General features: G+C 37.9%; 1 protein-coding gene across 4 annotated transcripts in view; it reads left to right on the top strand.

Annotated features, from left to right (window-relative positions):
* slc20a2 (solute carrier family 20 member 2) overlaps positions 1 to 9,790 on the top strand; it is a 91,195-nt gene that overhangs the window by 18,242 nt on the left and 63,163 nt on the right. Inside the window, exon 1 of one of the 4 annotated variants that reach the window (XM_030142694.1) lies at positions 9,389 to 9,594. The exons of the other annotated variants lie outside the window; for them this stretch is intronic. The gene's annotated coding sequence lies outside the window, so the exon portion shown is untranslated. Of the gene's footprint in view, positions 1 to 9,388; positions 9,595 to 9,790 lie in introns of those variants that run through there. 4 annotated transcript variants of the gene reach the window in all.

Below are 9,790 nucleotides of genomic sequence, written 5' to 3'. Positions count from 1 at the left end.
TGTTCAATACAGTTGATATAGTAAAAAGTACACATCGTCACCTCCCTTCTAAGTCTTGTCAGATTCAGATACAGACATTACAGTATTCATTCACAGCACTCGTGCCACAGTGCATCCGCGGAGCTCATACTGGTGTGTGCACGTGGCACATGTTAACGTGGGTCTGAAGAAAAGATAAACTTTACTCAAATAAATAGTAACACTTTAAAAATATATTGTATTGAATGGATCGAATTTTATCAATTCAAACATTCAGTAATCGACACATCGCAATATCATTCCAAACTTTTCATTCACTTGCAGCTTCTCTATCAGTGCACTCAGATCGTGCATGCGCGTGTCGGCGTATCAATACCTACCGGATAATTTTCTCATCCCTAGTTTATGCTAATGTTGGTATTGAGAAGGGTAGTAGTCATAAATATGTATGTAGTTTTTCACCAACTCACACAGCTGCTCTTTGAAAAGTTCTACCATTTCGGGAAATTATTCTCTTCAAATCTTAAAACACTGCCCCCTATGGTTCCCGGTGGTACTGCTCTGTATTCTGGTATTCTGGTGGTACTTTGACAATCTAAGAATTTTTACATCTAACGGTACATTGACTGAAAGGATGTCCTCCTATAAGTACTTGGGAATATAGATTGGCGAACAGCTCTCTTTTAAAGTTAATATTTCTAATCTAGTTAAGAAACTCAAATTAAAGATTGGCTTTTATTTTAGAAATAAATCCTGTTTCATATTCTCCGCAAAGAAAAATCTCGTGGAAGCCACCTTTCTGTCTCTGACTCATCATGGTGATATACTGTACATGCAGCTACCTCAATTTTAAGGAGCCTTGACTCAGTGGATCATGCTTCTTTATGTTTCATTTCAGATGCAAAATCTCTCACTAACCACTGCATTCTCTATGATTTAGTGTTTTGGACACCATTAACTATTCGTAGACAGCGACACTGGTTTATGTCCATGTATAAAGCTCTGCTGGGTAAACTCCCAGAATACCTCTGCATCTTTCTCTCTGTTAACTCTAGTAGTTTCCATTGACGTTCCTCTGAGTGGTTGTTCTTGACTGTTCCCTGAGTTCTGACAGATTTTTGGCAAATTGATATTTTCTCATCATGCACCATGATCATTGAATAATTTTCAAAAAACTCTTAAACTACAAACATTCATTTCTGTTAATGATTTTAGAAGAATCATGGAGAATGTAGTGAAGGAGGAATGCCACTGTTTTTCTTGTGGCCATTACAGTTGAAGAATTGTTCTTCTGTTTTATTGTTCATTGTGTTTCATGTAAGTATTTTATATAGTTTTGTCTTTGTAGAGCTGATACCTTGGCCAGGTCTTTCTTGCAAAAGAGATTTTCTATCCCAATGGGACTTCCTGGTTAAATTAAAGTAAATAAATAAATGAGTAAATTCTCCATTTGGCTTCACATCTGCAAGCTCTCAGGGAATGGACAGAAATACAGACATAATGAACACAGTGGACGGACAGAACTCTCCATCTGTATATGTATATGTTTTTAACGTAGTGCTTGAATAGGCTTTTGATGCTGTAGCTAACAATTTGGTTAACATACCAATGAATAATCATGATTTCATAGATTATATAAATATGTTTTCCAGAGTGCAAACTGAAGAAAGTTGATTTTTTTTTTGTTTGTTTGACACTATTCTTCACTTGCAAAGCACCAAACATTTCACAAATCAAAAGGTAAAATATTCAAAATGTATTATATTAGTATTGTTTTATTTTGTATCAAATATACATGTGCAAATAAAGTAAAACAACAACGCTTTAAATCATTTAAACAGTAAACATTTGTTCTGCTTTGTCCATTATCACAACATGAAATTATCTCACAGTAATGATCCTTATTCATGTAGCCTCATTTATATCCATTCTATTCAACATATATGTTAAAATGTATGCAGGCATATAGGAAAGCAGTTGTGCATTATATTGTGTTTGTATTAACCATAAATATTTTAGGGTATGATGATTTGAAATGCACTTGTATCATTTATCTGCAAATGGTCGCTCAGACTGATTTACTGTGTAATGTTAATGGAAATCCACACAATTTAGTTTTACAGGATTACAGGCATATAAACAAACTGTTTACAAGACACAAAAACTGTATAAAGTGGTGTTGCAAATACTAGCAATTAGTATGTGCTCTGAGTAATCTTTGTTGAGTCACTTTGGTTGAACATTTCAGTTTGAAAAAGCACACAGAGCACTAGTTTATTAGATCTGTTTAAAGTATTTGGTTTCAGGCATTAGGAATAGGCTTATTTTCAGCATGTTAGCACCAGTTCATCACACAGTTCACACTAAAATGTAATTTTATTTGGCAATAAATTTATGTAATTGATTACAGAATTTTATAGGTCTTATTCAACAATGCACACAGTCTGAAGTCAACTAGTGGCAAGGAAGTGAAATGTTGACTTCAGGGACACATGTAGATGGCATTATTCTAACTCCATGACACTATGTGATGATACTGTGTTCATATACTTAGATGCTTTGATTACATTTTTGTTCAGCCCACAGCTGATCTCTCTTATTGTACATGACACTTCTGGTACTGACTGACTAATTCTTACATATTCAAAATATTATACAAACAATTTTCATCTTGTCCGTTTCACAGAATATCGTCTTACATGGTTTGATAGAAAACTAATGTGGTGCAGTTAGGGTTTTAAAATAAATCGTGTGTTTCATTTCACTCAATTGACATTTAATTGTAGAGTTGTGAGGGATCTCCTTTGTGATCGTACAGATGACTGCACTGAATCATGCCATTAGCTTTAATGAGCTGACACGGCTTTAGAGGGGCTTCATTGTTTAAAAGAACAATTAATTCACACTGTGGCGGATATGATTAGTGGTCTAGTACAGGTTTTTGGCTTCACCCTTTTCACTTAATCATAGTAAATTGTATAATGAGTCCTCTTTAGATCTATGGTACTCCAAACATAGACATGGGAACCTTCCTGGAACGGAGCCTGGAAAATGCAGTGACACCAAAAATACTGCTGTACTACAACAAACCCCAGGGAAAAACACTGGAAGCTGAGTGTGTTTAAAATGAGCAGATTTTTATCCTTGAGCAAAGATGCTTTTCTAAGGTAGTGTCAGTACGGTAAAGTGTAAGGAAGACAGATTGGGTAGCCTCGAAAATCTCCAGAGGTGTACTAACAGGTGATGACATCTTCATAATGTTTCACACATTCCAGCCTCACTTTGGCTTTGAGTGACCCCAGCAGCAACCTCAGTAATGCTGAGAAGGCTTACCCAGCTGCTGCCTGAACCATAGTCAATGGATCATGTCAACATAATCTTTATACATAAACACGTCTGTTTGGGGTCTCAGATTATACGATATGCACCTTTTTTTTTTTTCCTGTCACCGTTAATATCACTAGGCTAAGCAAACTGATTTGAAGATCTCACTGTTGGCTCTACTGTGAATGTATTTTGTATGCAATAATGCCCTTAGATGTAGCAGTGAAGAAGCAAGTTGAAAGTTGGAGTGAAATAAACGCATTCTTTGATCTTTGTGCATCAACAGGCTTAATGCTACTAGATGCTGGCAGCAAAAACTCCTTGGATCCTTGGATTGGACACTCTTTCCAAAAATTCACAGAAAAGTTCTAGTCTCATTTGAATTAGTTGAACCTCCCAAAAGTATACTGTTTTGTTTTGTTTTTTTTGTAAATTGTTGGTGCTTTAAGAGCTTTGGTGATGGATTTCTGAGCTTGGCTTTCAGAGCTTCTCTTTATTGAATATAATATTGTTTTGCCTGACAGACACCTCTCCTATAGATGTTGTTAAAGCCTGATTTATGTAGATGAGTGACGTTTGCCAGCTCTAAAATGTAACTGTATATTGGGCCTACAATGTTGATGGAGTCTGTGCTTGAGTTTTCTCTGATGACGGACAAGTGGTGTCATCAAGTTGCACGTAAAAATCAAAACTCTCTAGACTGCACCTTTACTCCAACTGTCACTCATGAATGAAAGAACACAATCAAAATGACTAGCTATTTTAACAAGGCATGATGGAGAAATAAAATCAGCAGATGTAACCGGACCGCATGTTTAGCCAATATGCTCAAAAGGTGCACCTAAAACAGCAAATGTCGCAAAAATAACATAAAAAATAGCCTAACTATAGTTCCATGTAGTGTTAGTGAACATCAAATGCATGGCTATAACTCTAGGTGTCTGTGGAAGCAAAAATACTGGACTGTTGGGATAACTTATCTACATTAGCTAAAGTCATTACATTTCATCAACATCCAGCAGGTAGCTGAAATTCTGTGCTTTGTTTATTTAACATATTATTTCCTTGTTTGCATTGTGATCAGGTGGTGCTTTCAGCAAGTTAGTTTGCAGTCGTGTTAGCAGTAAGGTGTTGTTAGCTTGAAGAGTGTCCTCCCTTGCTTCTCCCCAGTGTGACCCTCTTGTCCATATATGGTCACTTCTGGCTCAGAAAAAAAGACACCTCCAGAATACAATTGTGAGACTTCAAAGGGTCATCCATAATCCAGTGGGTGACATTTCAGACACTGTGCCCACTCCTTTTACACATAAATGCAAGTTTTTATAGTTAACAACCTAAAACACATGGTAACTGTAGAATCTGACAGTGTCCTGGCCCTCCTACTTGCAGTTCACCTCCTGAGTCCATTGTCACTTGGATGCACTCTATGCATTGAATTCATGTTGTATGTAAGGGGATTAAAGTGTCACTGTGCCCCCTTTTGTTGTCTGATTTGAAGTGATGGGTGGAAAAGTCTCAAGGAAATGATTTTTCCCACTAAAATTAGAGTTGACCGGTGCAGACTGACCCTCCTCCCCATTTACCGGAACACCAGCAGCCCCCCTGTCACAATGACTTCCCTTCAAGAGTGGAGCATGCTGCGACAGCAGTCAGACACCAAGAAAGGACGTGCACATTCCTCACACAGCCTCAAACCATCATGTACTCCAAAAATGTCTTCAAGCAGAGGTTGTTCAGTAGTTGACTTTGAAATCCATGTATTTATTGATATTAGTATATATTTATAGGCATTAAAAAGAAAAAACGGTGTAGGTTTTGCTGTGGTAGTGCTTTTTGAGAGTTTATGGCTGTAAATAAATACTTGATCTGCATTTACTTGGAAAGTGAGCGATATGTGGGTGTAACCTGATTTGCAAAGACAAATCTGTCACTTAAATGCAAAGTGCCACTCCTTTAAAGTTGAAAAGTACACTGTGTTTGTGTGCAGCCTCTGCTTTAAATGTGCGGTGACCAGCAAACATGTGATTAGATAACACTGGCCACACAGGGTGTAATATTTTACTGTGGTCTGTTTACGTTCTGTCTTCATCAATCTTCTGGGAGTTTTGTCGTTCAGATATCTCTCAGCTGGAATGCATTTTATTGCAGGGCATAAAGACTGTGTGTTTAGGGCTTACGACTGTTCATGTTCATCCCTTGTTGCATCAACTTTGTAGAGACATTGTTTAACTATAGGGAATACGATGTACAGTTGAACCCCCACAGGGAGGACATGCTGTGCTGAAACCTGACCGCCTTCATTACTGCTCATTATTATAAAAACACAGTTGATGTTGTTGCCAGTTTTTGAAGTTGTAACTGATGGTTATTGTCACTGTTAATTATTTAATCTCAGATGTGTGTTAATAGTTGAAGTCGACATCCAACTAACAGCCCTCCTGGCCTTCATGTCCCTCCTTTACCCCTGTCCTGTGCATGTGCAGTAACGCCTCCATTACAGATTTATTGGAATACGATCAATGGGAATCACTTCATTTTTGTCTTAATTAAACAGAACTGGGGCTTTCTTTCAGTACACACACACACACACACACACACACACACACACACACACACACACACACACACACACACACACACACACACACACAGAACTGATGGCTAGTGGACTACAATGGGATATTTAGTAAATATGACAAACGTGTATTAGATTAGACCCTTTTACATCCCCTTTAATTTCTGCCATAATTTCATTACTTTGTAAGGTGATTTTGACCACCTGTGGTTTTCTGCAGAAATTTGCTGTACTTTACCCCAACCTTTTGATGTTCTATTCTTTGAATATTTCTTGTTTCTGACTTGTTTTCAACATCAGATCTTCGTAATTTGCATGTAACTTGTTATCGTTGCCTGACATTTGCGCTCAACAAACCCTCATATTGCAGATGCACCACTTCTTTTGGTACCTGTCATAAAAACTGTAAACCAGGGGTTCCCAAACTTTTTCCTGGGGACCTACTTTTAAGAAATAACAAACCAACTCAACAATATTCAGACAAAGCCTGACTTTGATAGTAATAAATTTACATAAATGAACATTCATGATATATATCATGAAATTTCAGATCTGTAATTGCTGAGTAACCTCAAAAACACAAGACATTTCAAGAAAAATATATTTGATGAACATGTGTTTAAGTAACAGGCTTTCCTCTTGTATTGTAATTGTAGGTGGAAGCTTTCATTTTTTTTTCCTCTTCTGACTTGAAATACTTGAATTGTGAATTTATTTATTTGAAATGAAATCCTCTCACCAGTGGGATGTGACAGTCTTTGAAAAAGTATGTTCTAAACTTATACACAGCATGGCTGAACTTTTTTTTTGCTTAGAGCGTTTCACTTAAAGGTAACTCAATAAAAATTACTTTTTCACAAGTTTAGTAACATATTTTTTGTTTCATCTTAGTCTTGTGAAATTGTCTAAAATGATGTAAAATGTTAATGTTGGCTTACGAAAAGGGATATGACACCAAGTGAAACAGACTAACAGTTCAGAAATAAACAGGTTTCTCCAAATTCAAACACTGATGGAAACCTTTTGATACGCTTTATTTAAACCAGTCAAGAAAATAAATAACATCTAGCCATTTTTAGGTATTTTGGTCTGTAAATGCCACCTACTGTGGGTTCAGGTAATATTTCGTTAAAACAGTGTATATGTACTCATAGTTTTTGATGCTTAATATGGGCTAAATACATACACACACTACAGTAAAAATGTTTCATCCCCATCGAGTTTGAGAAATATTAAAATGTGCCTTGTGAGACCCCCTGATGCGATTAAAGCCCATTGCTGAAGTTGTCATGTGAAAGTCCCCTCCTGTTGTGACTGCTTTAAGTGCCATTCTTGCACCTTATTGTGCCGTCTGACAGCTAATACTTGCAGCACGTTTCTAAGCATTACTCTTAGTTTTCACTTAGAATAACAGTGCCTTGGTAATCTGGTGACTCACTGACTCACAGACCTAATCTAGCAAGCCTCGTGTCTCGACTTCCACAGTACGTGGACTTAGCTTTTGGGTAAACATATGGCTAATGGAGTGTGCTTGTGTGTTTTCTGTGGCATTCTCGCAAAGCTGTGTCAAAAGCACCGGACTCCATGTTTCTCTATTGCTACGACTCCTGCTACGTGCGCACAGCAGCAGGTCTAATCAAAGCACTCCATAATACTGTTAGCTGGGTCATGTGCTGGAAGCCAGGATTAAGAGCAGGAGGGCACAGGCTACTGGATCCAGCTTAAGAGGGCCCATTCTCACTCTCAGTCTCTCTCCCACTCTCTCTCTCCTGTCTTTCTGTTAACCTCATACTCTGGATAGTGACATCCGAGGACACACATGATTTTACTGTAAACCAAAATAAACAGAATGCATTTCCTCTGATGCTTGAAAAATTGTCACCTCCGGTCAGTTTCTTTTAAATGGTGGTGTCCTTATTTTACCTCTGGTAACTAATACTTAACTCCTAAAGACCCAGTGCTGCTTTTGTGGCAGATCCCAAGTGAAATTTTCTCTCTATTTAACCTTTTTAAAGTGATTTATCACTATTTATTATAATATAATCCTCTGTATTTTGCTTTTTTTCCAGTTAAAGTCAGGTATTTTCCTATATTTCATTTATTGATCATGTAGGCCTAGATGTTCATAAAAGCTCAGATTAAAGTTGATGGTTCTTATATCAGAAACAGAGAAAAGTGGAAAAAAGTGACTTTTTCAGCAAAGGTATCAATAACTGAATGTAAAAACAAGTGTCTGCATCCACTGTCATTTACATGGTTTTACTGGTGAATCAATGATAACAGTGTTTCCACGTCCACTACGGAGCCTCTGAACGTCCAAATGGGTCATATCTGATGACCATGAAAAGAAGACAAACTGCATTTTACCGAAATTATTTCATCGTATTGATGTATCATGGTTCAGAAGTTGTGAAACATTTTCAGCAATGGAAAAAAACCCACAAAAGATTCAAGCATAAGAAAAAGACTTTGTTAGCTTTGAAAACCAATTTGTTTGATGAACTGTTAACCAAAGAACTCAAAGTAGTAGATAATGGCAGGTATTTAATCCTTTATTATTTGCTGTTGTTTTGGAATGAAGCTAGCCTTAGTCCACCTTTTAACAAATTCATCATTAAGCTTACAGTGTCGGATCACTTTTCTAGACTTTCTTAAACATGAAACTGAATCACTACCAAGTACTGAGGAACCAACAGAATAAAGAATGCGCGGACAAAGCCCCGCATTTCTCCATTGGCATTGATTGTTCAATTATATCTTCCCAACATGTAGAGTGTGACTCCCCTACAATGATTCACACTTCAGGTGACTTCAATGGAGACCCTTTTTGTGTCCAGATGGGAAACAACCTTTCATGTTAGAATATTAGGTCTAAATGCTCTAGCTGTTCAAAATTATGTGTGTAATCTGGAACTTCGGCCATTCCACAGTCATGATGCTAAGGTTCTGCCTGACATGCTTTTCTACAACCCTTTGTGTTTTTAAGGCAAGCCCAGATTCTCATGTGACACCCACTTGCTTAAGGCCACATGACAATGTATGTCAGCATTTTCATAAAGCTAATTTTTCCCCAACACTCCACTCCATTACATCAAAAGATCTGGCATTTTCTCTTCACCACCTGAGTGAAGACTTGGTTTAAGTCTCTGCTAGTCAACCAGCAGCCACTGTGGTGTGAATGGAAGCTCAAAAGAAAGACAAACTCATGTATTCTCATTAGTGTAACCAGAACATCATTGATTGTGCTGGGAATTTGTCTCCTCACTGGGTCTTTTGCTCTTTTCCCACTGCATTTCCAACATTTGCTAATACTGGCACCCACTTTGCCCCAGTAACACATTTTAATGCTGCAGACCAATGCCAACAGCAGATTATCAGTCTCAGCAGCGGACAAAAATGTAGGTAGGTTGGAGGTCCTGGCACTGATTTTTGCACTGAGAGCCAGATCCACATTTCTCTGTTTCCACACCTAAGATGAGGAGAGATTGGGAAGAAGGGGGAGGAAAGGAAAGTAGAAGGAGAGGGGGTGAAGCAGACTCTGTTCGTTATTGGCCACCTTTACTGATTCGTGGAAGAGAACTGGAACCATCCGGACAAAGCCAAGTGTGGGGTAGGGGATGAGAGAAGGGTCATGGGTAAAATGACTCCTACGCTCAGGAACATGGAGATAGTTGGCAGAAAGAGAAGAAAACTGGACCTTAACAAAACAGCTGTTGGTAGGTGCTGATCCTTATTGTTTTAGCAGTCATATGATGGAAAGGCTGGCCAGCATAGTCAGCCCCCTGACTGTTAACCATAATAAAGGTCCAGGCTCTATTATATTGGTCTTTGAAGCATAATTTGATTGGTCAATTAGGATCCCTGTTGTGATCAGGGTTGATTTCTCAGGGGTGACTAATAGTTTCTGTGACT

Source organism: Sphaeramia orbicularis, chromosome 9 (genome assembly GCF_902148855.1).
Source record: "Sphaeramia orbicularis chromosome 9, fSphaOr1.1, whole genome shotgun sequence".
In the NCBI taxonomy this organism is placed as follows: Eukaryota; Metazoa; Chordata; class Actinopteri; order Kurtiformes; family Apogonidae; genus Sphaeramia; species Sphaeramia orbicularis.
This window is presented reverse-complemented; position numbering and strand designations above follow the sequence as displayed.